Source organism: Onychomys torridus, chromosome 4, assembly GCF_903995425.1.
Source record: "Onychomys torridus chromosome 4, mOncTor1.1, whole genome shotgun sequence".
Classification (NCBI taxonomy): domain Eukaryota; kingdom Metazoa; phylum Chordata; class Mammalia; order Rodentia; family Cricetidae; genus Onychomys; species Onychomys torridus.
This window is the reverse complement of record NC_050446.1, coordinates 41,836,231-41,847,647: the sequence shown is the minus strand read 5'-3', so window position 1 is coordinate 41,847,647 and position 11,417 is coordinate 41,836,231.

Here is an 11,417-nt window from a genome sequence, read left to right as displayed (position 1 = left end):
GAGGGGTCGAATAACAGATATCCTGCATATCAGATATTTACATTATGATCCACAACAATAGCAAAAAGTACAGTTATGCAGTAGCAATGAAATAATTTTATGGTTGGGGGTCACCACATGAGGAGCTGTATTAAAGGGTCACAGCATTAGGACAGGTCAGAACCACTGCCGTAAGGGATTGCTGTTTCCTGATTATCCTGTGAATAATCCAACAACTTTGTGTGCTCTTTTAAGACATCTACTGAAATACAAAGGTTTAGATTTACTGGCACCGCTAGTAAAATAAGACACACAAATTTGGGAAGTAAAAAAAAGAGTCAGTGAGAAGTAGACCTAGCCACTGAGAGCAATCAAAGCTGGGCTGCTAAACAGCTTCGTTTTGCTTTTCCCATTCAGCCTGGCTGCTGTGATCACTGGCAGCCATCTGGAGTGCAGTGGTTTAAGGGCAGGTGTGGCTTCCATCTGATAAAGGCAGGCATGCACACATGTGCCGAGACACATCCGTGAAGACTTGTGCTCACAGGACTGGAGAACAAAGCTGACTCCCTGGAGCCCCTCACGATTTTCTCTTCACGAAAGTGCCAGACTGACAGTTCTGAATCCTCAGATTTCTTCTTCCCACAATAAAAGAGCATTTCAAGCAGGAAAATATCTAACTTACTGGGACATTCTTGGTGTGAGAAAGCATTAAGAAGCCTAATTGGGGCAGTGTAAGAACTCATAACTATGCTACAATTTATACATGAATCACGATGACCAACCAGAGGCTGTACTAGCAGAGGGATTGAGAAATTTCTCAACAGTGCAGGCAGTTGTCAATAATTGCTCCTACAAGTTAAGTTTTTAATAAGGCTTGGAGATTACTTAACATATGCATTCATGGGAGGGAACCACTTAACAGAAAATAATGATTGAGATTCCGTCAATAGACAATACACGATTAAAATACAACCTTTGCCTGTTGATAATAGCAGGTAGGTAAGTCTTTAAAAGACCAAATATTTATTCTTAAATTGTGAAGAAACTGTAGACTGCTGGTGTCTTCCAGGCCTGGTAAAGCAAATACAATACTTTCTAAAGGAAGAGAGCAGCAGTCCAGGTCTCCAATTATTTTTTTTTTAAATTATCTTGCAAATCAGTGTCAGACAAGGAATTAAAAAAAATAAATCATCAAGTATTAAGGAAAACTTGACATGAATATAACCTATCAAAACAAGCAGGTAATAGAAAAATAGACATTTTTTTTTTTTTTTTTTTGAGACAGGGCATTAGTTTGTAGCTAGCTAGTCTAGAACTTACTGTGTAGACCAGGCTGGTCCAATTTGTAATGACCTTTGTGCCTCTGCTTCTATGTTCTAAATAACACTATTATGTTCAAAGAGATAAGAGGCAAACTTGGGATTTTTCTGCCATTCTTTAAAGATTAAAAACAGAATAAACCAATTTACACACTGGGTAAGCTTATAGTTATTTAAGCTTAGCTGAAGAAAGATACATTAGAAAAAAACAGCCAGAGCAAAGTAAGGAAAAGTTTAAAATGAGTGATGCATTAGTCAGAAGATAAAACAAAGAGGTGTTGGGGTAAAGTCCAAGATGTTTAGTCAGCAAAGGAGAATCTGGGGAAGATGTGCTGATTTTCTTTCTTTCTTTTTTTATTATTAAGAAATCCTCTATTCATCTTACATACTGACCACAGATCATCCTCTCCTCCCTTCTTCTGCCCTTCAATACATCCCCCATCCCCACCTCCTCCAAGAATAAAGGCCAGGAAGATTTGTAAACTGACAAAGAACATTAGATCACAGATCCAAGAGTACTTACAGGCTGTGAGAAGAAAAAAAAGTGAAATTTTCCTTAAGGACATTACAGTAAAACTGCTAAAACCCAAGAAAAACAGGAACCTGACAAGTAATGTGGAGAGACATAGATTTCTCTTAAAATTAATAAGAGATGTGGGCTGAGAAGAGTGCTTGTTTGCTGAAGTTCTTGTGTTAGATCTGAAGTTAATCCCCACCTGGTAACTTCCAAGGACCAGGTAACTTCCTGTGATTCTGGGAGTTGTAGGTCTTAGAAAATAACAAAGCCTCATGGGAAAGTATGGTGGCCTATGGGTACCAACATGTGTCTTGAGGCTCCTTACCTGGAAAGTAATCTTGGTCAGTATTAAAAATTTTAAGAAAAACTTACTTAAATTTGGCCAAAATGGTGGAACTGTTTTTTTCTGGGGAATTTCAGGATTAGCACTTGCTTATCAATCATGAGAACCCAGATGTGGATCCCTAGCAGCTCCATAAAAATCCAGGCATGTTGGCACTTGCTTGGAACTCCAGCACCGGAGAGCTGGAGACAAGAGGATCCTAAAGCTCTCTGCACAGCTAATCCTGCTGAATCGGTGAGCTCCAGATTCGATTAGAAATCCTGTTGCAAAGAAAAAAAAAAAGGTGAGTGGCGATAGAAGACACTTGACACATCCAACTCTGTGCTTGACATGTGTACGCACACATGTGCTTGTGTTCCTGCATGTGCAAACTTACATGCATGAACATGTATGCACACACATAAAACAAAGGAAAAATTAATTTCATCTATAATGACATTGTAAGAACAAAATGCTTGTGAGTAAATGTTGCTTCCTAATTTGGAGACTACAAAATAGTATTGAAAGAAACGGAAGATGCCTAAAGAAATATATTCCATGACTAAATGTTGGAAGAATTAATATTATTAAGAAGAAAATGCTGTACTACTTGAACCACAGATTCAGTGCAATTTCTATCACAACACCAGCTGGCTCCTTTGTGCTCATTGAATAAGTGGTCTGGAAATTCAGGAGAAACTCAAAGGAGCTGGAATAATTAAGGAATCTTTCAAAGGAAGAATGCAATTAGAGAGTTCATAATTCTTAATTTTAAACATTGAAAACTTATTATAAAGCTAATAATAGAACAGTTTAACACAAAACTAACATATAAATTAATGGATTAGAAATAAGAGTATAGAAATAACCCTCATATTTATGGCAAATGGTTTTTTGACTTGAGTGTCATGGAATCAGTAGGTAAAAAGCAAGGAGTTTTCAGTAAGTGGTAGTGGGGAAGCTGGCTAGATGCATGCAAAATAATGAAGTTTGGCTCTCTATCACAGGATACATGAAAGATAACTTTAAGATGTAGGAAAGATCTAAAAGTCAGAAATACCACTAAGACTCCTGTAAGAAAGACAAATACAAACCTGTGACTCAGAAACAGGTCAAAAGTCTTTGCAGATATACTACCAAAGCCACAAGGGCCAAAATAAAACAACCAATCCCATTAAAAGTAAACTTTCTGTGATTCAGAAATGCTATTAAAGATATGTTAAAAATATTTGCAAATCATAAATCGGATAGAGAACTTTCATGTAGACTATGTAAAAGATGATTGAAGCCAATAAAGATGAAAAAGGCTCAATTAAAAATTAGTAAATAGAGTGAGTTTATCTCAGTGATAGACCATTTGCCTTTCTAGGGCAAAGCCATGGCTTTATCCTCAGCACTGTAACAAAACAAAACAAAAACAACAACAACCACCACCAACAAAACAAATAAAAGCTAACAGCAATGCATCTGAATACACATTTCCCCAAAGAGGATATATAAATTGCCGGTAAGCACATGAACAGGTACTTACCTTCATTAATATGGCAGTTTGAATGAGAATGGCCCTCATATGTTTGAATCATATGTTTGAATGCTTGGTCCCTAGTTGGTGGAATAGTTCTGGAACTATTAGGAGGTGTGGCATTGTTGAAGGAGATATGTTACTGGTGACAAGCTTTGAAGTTTGAAAAGCTCACACCATTGCCAGTTAGCTCTCTCTTGGCCTCACAGTTGGGGATCAGATGCAAGCTCTCAGCTGCTCTTACACAGCCATACCTATGTGCTTGCTGCCCTGCTCCATGCCATGATGTTCTGCACTCACCCTTTGAAACTGTAAACAATCGTCCCCACCCGCAAATTAAATGCTGTTTTTAATAAGTTGCCTAGGTCATGCTGTTTTGTCATGGCAATAGAGAAGTGACTAAGGCAATTTAACCATGTGAGAAATACAAATTAAAGTCAGAACGGTACAACCTGTTCCTCACTGGAGTGGCTACAATGAAAAGATAGTAAAGGCTAGGCTATGTAGAAATCAGAGCACTCGGGCACTGGTAGGTGGGAAATTAGAACGGTGCAGACTCTGGGAAACGTCTGGCAGCTTTTCAAATGATTAATCTCAGAGTTACCGACCCAGCAATTCCAAAGAAAAGTGAAATTGTGTTTGTATATAAAAAGGTACAAATATTTTCTCTATGGCATTGTTCATAATAACCAAAAGAAAAGTGTGAGCAAACCAAATGTCTGTCAGTTGATGAGTGCAAAAACACCACGTGTGTAAGACAATAAAAAGCTATTGTACAATTGCTTACAGAAGTTGTAGGAGCCAGACTTTTACCTTTAGTACAGACCCCAGAACCTAATTCCCGTGGCATTCCATGACAAGAGAATGTCTACACATGTAGTAGGGTATAGCAATATAACTCCTCGGGAATCTGCTTAAGGAGTATTAGGGGATTTATTAGGATATAAATTGGGGAGAACAACTCACTAAACAGCATAAGACAAATTCATCACAGAGTTCTGGAAGGCTGTCACAGAGTCAGTCACCCTGTCCAAGCCCACGAGAGAGAAGAGAGCGAGGTGTGCATGCCCCTCAGGTCTTAAGCTATCTGTGATGCTATGCCCTAGGGGCTGGTACCCACTACAGTGGGGTGTCATTCCAGGAGAGAAAGCATACAATCTGGAAGGGAGGTTTAAAGAGAATAAATATCCAAACTTCAGACTCTTCCTATGGTTCAGTCTCAGGCTGTGCATTGTTTGGACAAACCAAGACACATTTTGAGTGCATAGATGTACTTAGATGTCACCTATAAAGTAGATCTTCTTGGGGTTTGGGGGTAGGGTCAAGAAGGATGGAGAACATACCTCATGGAATAAGTGGGCAAGGAAAAAAAAGGAATAACAATCCAAAAGCAAGTGAAAAAAAAGGAAATAGGAATATGACATTAGTAGAGTAGGGTGATATTTTATTTGTGCTTTAATAAATATTGCCTGGAGATCAGAGGAAAAAGCAAGCAATTATAAGTAAACAAAGAAGTCAGGCAGCGGTAGCACACGCCTTTAATCCTATCACTTGGCAGGCAGAGATCTGTCTGGATCTCTGTGTGTTCAAGGCCATACTGGGAACAGAGTCAGGAGTAGTGGCACATGCCTTAAATTTCAACACTAGTTAACCATGGAGGTCTGGAGGTCTGTATAGACAGACAGGAAGTATAGCTAGGCAGGAAGAGGAAGTGATGTAGCTGGACAGAGAGAGAAAATCAGATGGCAGAACAGCAAGGCATATAGGCATGGGTAGATAGGAAATCACTCGCATTTGGAAGCTGAGGTATCTGTGAGGTGAGGTTAGCTTGTGGCTGTTCCTATTCCTCTGATCTCTGGTTTTTACCCCTATATCTAGCTATGTGTTTTTTATTTAATAAGACCATGTAGCAATTCATCTACAATGGAGCAAAAATCTTACACTAAAACAATATTTAACCCAAAGTGTTTAAGAGTTTTAAAATGTATGTGAATCCTTTGCTTCTGTCTTAGCATTTCTGACGTCCATACCCAAGGATAAGAATTTCAACGTCATTCTCAGCTACATAGGAATTTCAAGGGCAAGCTAGGAAACATAAGACATTATTTCAATAAATGAATAAAATTCTTAAAAATTGAAAATAAAGGCAGGAATACAGAAATAGTGAAAATTGAAAGTGTGGAAAAGATGTATTATAGGACCCTGCCTGATCCAAAGAATAATAAACAAAGACTTATAGACAAAAAATTAGGAGGAATAGAGAAAGACACTTCAAAATATTAAAATTTCTAAGAATACACAGTATTCTAATTTTAGAAGTTTATTAAAATTAAACTCCTAAAGACAAAGCCTCAAAATATATAAAGCAACAGCTGGAAAAATAAAGCAAAATAAATAAATGAATTCATAATTATAGGGCTACTTTTAATCTAACAACTCTTAGGAAATTAAACAAAGTAAGAATTTAGAGAATTTAGACATAGATAGTGCATTTAGTCTAGTTGGTGAATATTTAAAACAATAAATCAACCAGGGGCAGAAAGCTCCTTCTCAGATACACAGACGACATAAACATGAGCTATAGCTGGGCCATAAATAAACTTCCACTACATTTCCAAGGTACAGAATCATTTAGTGTATATTATGTCACAACAATGTAGTTAGATTTTATACTAAAAAGAACAAATCAAATGTTAGCTATAATGGAAACTGTCAAATATTTTGGGCTGAACAATAATGGAAATAAAAATGAATTAAAGCTTGAAGAATCTCAGTTATCCCTGGACAGAAATGTAGGTCTTTAAATGTAAATATTAGAAAAAAATTAAATACCAATGTTCTACCAAAAAAAAAAAAAAAAAAAAGAGGGGGGATTAGACTGGGGATACAGGTCAGTGGTACAGTGTTTAACTTGCATAGGTCCTGGTGTTTATATGTCCAGCACTGAAGGGAAAGAGGGGTAAAAAGGGAGGCAGAGAAGGAGAGGGGCAGGGATGAAGGAAATAAACCAAAGGAAGCAGGAGGAGGCAACTAGGTCATTAATAGAACAGAACACACAAAATGAAGTCATGCCTAAAAGGCTTGCAAATTGATCATTATTGAATATGATCAGAAAGAAAAAGATAGAAGGCACCAATATTAACTGTTAGGATTTAGAAATGCTTGGTGCTCTTCCAGAGGACCCAAATTCAGTTCTTAGAATCCACATTGGGTGGCTCACAACCACCTGTAACTTCAGTTCCAAGGGATCTGACACCTTCTTCTGGTCTCTGCAGGCAACATCCCAGACATAACAGCTGAGGAATTGGCGAGGTGAGGTGGCTGTGGCTTGTTCTGTCTCTCTGATCTTCCAGCATTCACCCCAATCCCGGCTCCAGATTTGTTTTATTAATAAGACCCTTTCGGATTCATGCTACATCTGGCACCCAACGTTCGTGGTACGAATTCACGAAAAAGTTGCTTACCTGTGGCCTTGCCGGCCCCAGCCCAGGCCCGAGTTACACTTGGCTGGTTGTGGTGGCACATGCTGGTTGGATTTACTGAAGGAGGCAGAGGCAGGAGGATCTCGAGTTTGAAGCTGGCCTAGGAGGCTTGCTAAGGAGAAGCTTCCAACCAATAACAAATGGTGGCAGTGGGACCATGGAGGCAGCAGCTGCTGCTCTGAGTTGCTGGCTGCTTCTCATCGCGTTGGTGACTGTGGTGATGCTGCTACCTTGGACGAAGGGTTTACCGCTGCTTGTTCAGAGAAGAATTGCCAGGACCACCATGTTACAAAAAAGCACCGGCAAAGGTCAGTTTGGAAAAGTTTGGCAAGACAAATGTTGGGGAGAAATTGCTGTGAAGACTTTTTCTTCTAGGGAAGAACATTCATAGTTCCGAGAGACAGACATTTATCAGACTGTGATTGCTCCAAACCACTGAGGAGGCACACACACAAAAAAACAAAAACAAAACGCTCAAAAAACAAAAACAAAAACAAAACAAAACAAAAACAAAAAAAAAACAACAACAAAAACCCTGCAGGGAACCATGACCACACCTAAAAGCAACTTTGAAATCTTCAAAAGGATGATGGCACTACACAATGATGACTCCACATGGACTATGGTAAAGCCATAAAGCGGATTAACACCATGGAAAGATTGGCTTTGGACCACAAACAGCTCAGGACAATTTTGAGATGGCTAGCTGAGATGATCGAGATTCACAGACAACTCGAGCAAGGACTTGAGACAAGCTCTACATTTTCCCACTATGCAGAGACTGGACAACAAATGATACAGCTGCCTCACGCAGGACTTGACAATTAATCCCCAAAATTTTCTTTTCAGGATTCCCTAATGATGTCTTCACCCCCAGAAAGCAGGAAGTAATTTTAAGAAAATGATGGCTACATTCCCAAGAGGTGGGATGGGAGGTTTTAGTTGTTTAATAAGTTATGGATATTGTCATTGTTTACCATGGTTGGTTACAAGTTGTTAATTGTTAATGGTCAGGAAAAAAAGCTGAACAAGGAGATTAGATTCAGAGTTTTTGTTAAAAAAAAAAAAAAAGAAAAGGAAAAAAGAGAATATAGATATGAGGTCGATCATTGAATCTACTCTGAGGAAAAAAAATAGGATAAATGGGTAGATCATTGAATCTACTCTAAAAAGAAAAAGGGGAAGATATACAAATGATAAGAAGTAGATTATTGAATCTATTATGAAAAAAAGATAGAATATGGATATGATAAAAAAGGCCAATTACTGAATCTACTTTTAAAAAGGAACTACTTGTTTTAAGTAGGATAAGTAATCAAAAATTTTTTGTCTGAGTTTATCAAATGTTACTGGACTGGACATTATTAATATATATAATGGGAGTTTTTTGTCTGAATCTGTCTAATGATAATGGACTAGGCATTGTTAATGTAATTCTTGACTGTATATATTGTATATAATTATTAGATATAGTTGTTATTGTATTAGTTATAAGCTGTCTTAAATTTTAGACAAAAAGGGGAAATGTGGTGATATTGTGTTCCCCGAAATATTGTGTACTCTAATAAACTTATCTGGGGTCAGAGAACAGAACAGCCACTAGATATAGAGGCCAGAAAATGGTGGCACACACATCTTTAATCTTATCTCTTGGGAGGCAGAGATTCATCCGGATCTCTGTGAGTTTAAAGCCACACTGGAAACAGTCAGGCATTGTTACTCAGGCCTCTAATCCCAGGAAGTGAGCTTTTACTTCCAGGAAGTGATGGTAGAAAGCAGAAAGTTATATAAGGCATGAGGACCAGGAACTAGGCTAGTTAAGCTTTTAGGCTTTTGAGCATAGTTCAGCTGAGATTCATCTGGAAGAGGACTCAGAGGCTTCCAGTCTGAGGAAACAGGATCAGCTGAGGAAATGGTGAGGTGAGGTGGCTGTGGCTTGTTTTGCTTCTCTGATCTTCCAGCATTCACCCCAATACCCAGCTCCAGGTTTGTTTTATTAATAAAACCCTTTAGAATTCATGCTACACATAACATTCACACACACACACACACACACACATACACACACACACACACACACACACACACACATACACACATACACACACACACACTCATACACACATGTAATAAAAATAAACTTCTACTAAAAAATTAAAAATTTAGATGAAAGTGATAAATTCTTAGAAAATACCATTTGTTGTAGTAAGAATCAGAATACATAGCTACTAAATGTACTTAGATATTTATTAGAAGTTTCCCACACAGAAAATTATAAGGTCAGATAGATTTGTACATACATTTTCATCGTAATTAAAATATCAGATTTATTTGCAGTTGCGAAACAAACAGAAAAACTACAATGTCCAATTTGATTATTTTTCTAATTATAAAAAATGATAGAAACTAAAAATTTCAAGAAGTTATTCAAGATAGTGGAATAATATTAATTGTCATTGTTTGTGGGTATGTGGTTGCACAAGCATGGAACTCCAGCTACTCAGGAGGTTGAGGCAGGAGGACCCCACCCATGGGACTACAGAATGAATTCTAAGCAAAGTTGATACAGTTAGTGAGACTGTGCCTCAAAACAAAGAACAAAGAGTGAGTTGTGTCAGTCAACTGTTAATTGTGGATCAGGGAAGGGCTCATGGGGCCCTACCCTTCCCTGCTGAACTATTGGCAACTGATGGATTCTGGGGAGGGAAAGCCATTGTTATAAGTTATATATCAAAAGGTGAGCCCATCAGACTCCAGTGGATAATTCCAAACCTTTGGCCACATAAAGGGTCTAGGTTAAAACCCAAGATCTCAAAACAAAACAAAAAGACATGAATATGGGAGAAACCTGTAGGGAAGAAGTAGGGAATAACAGGGCTGGGTAGGAGATTAAGAGAGGGTTGGGGCTGTTAGGAAACAGAATGTACTATACCACTATACACATGTGTGAAATTGTCAAAGAACAAGATTGAAAAAAATGGAGAAGGGGTGCAGGTCAGTAGTTGAATGCTTACTTAACATATGTAAGGCCTTGAGACTAAGACCTAGTACCACCAAAACAGCCAACAATTGCCGGAAGGATGTTTAACCACAGATAATGCATATCTACTTAGAAGCCATGGAAACCACTGCAGCAAATTAAAGACATAAATCAGTAGAAAGACAAGATGATTATTTATGTAGGAGCTTGTCCTGGTTAGTCTTTTTTTGTCAAGATGACACAAGCTAGAGTTATCTAGAAAACAGAACTTACTTGAGGACATACCTCCATTAGATTGCCTGTAGGCAAGTCTGTGGGACATATTCTTGATTTCAGTGTGGGCAGTGCCCATTCCTGGGCATGTGATCCTGGGCAATAGCAGAAAGCAGGCTGAACAAGCCTGAAGCAAGCCAGTAACCAGCATTGGTTTATATTTTTGTTCCTTCTGCTGAGTTCCTGCCTTGAGTTCCTGTCCTGACTTCTTTCAAGAAAACTGTAAGGTGAAATAAACCCTTTTCTTCTCAAATTGCTTTTCATCATGATGATTATTATAGCAGCAGAAATCCTAATTAAGATAAAGTTGATTTAAAAGTATGATTTCTAACTAAGTTGACATATGAATCAAATGCAATCCAATGAAAATCCCAAATGGCCTGTGTAGAATTCTAGAAACTAATTTAATCTAAAATTAAGTCAATCTTTTTCAAAAAAAGATCAGGATGAAAAGTTTTCCTTTAATGACAATTAAGATTTGTTTTTAGGATTTAGTAATCAGGACAGTATAATATAGCAATCAGGACAGTATGATGTTGACATAATTATTGGTAACTAAGCATATAGAAGAATAGATTCATAAATAGATAAGCATTTAAATTGAAAGGGAAGACTATTCTTGCCACATCTTTTCATCCTTACACCAAAATGAAAAACAAAACAAAAAATTCAACCTGAGTGTATCATATTTAAATGCCAAAGCTAAACAATTAATTTCTGAATTTTACAGGTAAACTTTCTGTGCAGGACATTAAAAATATAATTATGACAAAGACTAATCTGGTTATGTTATGTTTTAAAACTTTTGCTTACTTTGAGATATCTAGGCAGTCTAATAGAGTGTTGGGTCACTAGACAGTCTAAAAGAGTGGTGGGTCGCAACCCTTTTGAGGGTTGAATGACCTTTTCACAGGGGTCACATATCAAATACCCTGCATATCAGATTTTTACATTACAATTCATAACAGTAACAAAATTACAGTTATGAAGTAGCAACAAAAATAATTTTATGGCTTGGGGGGT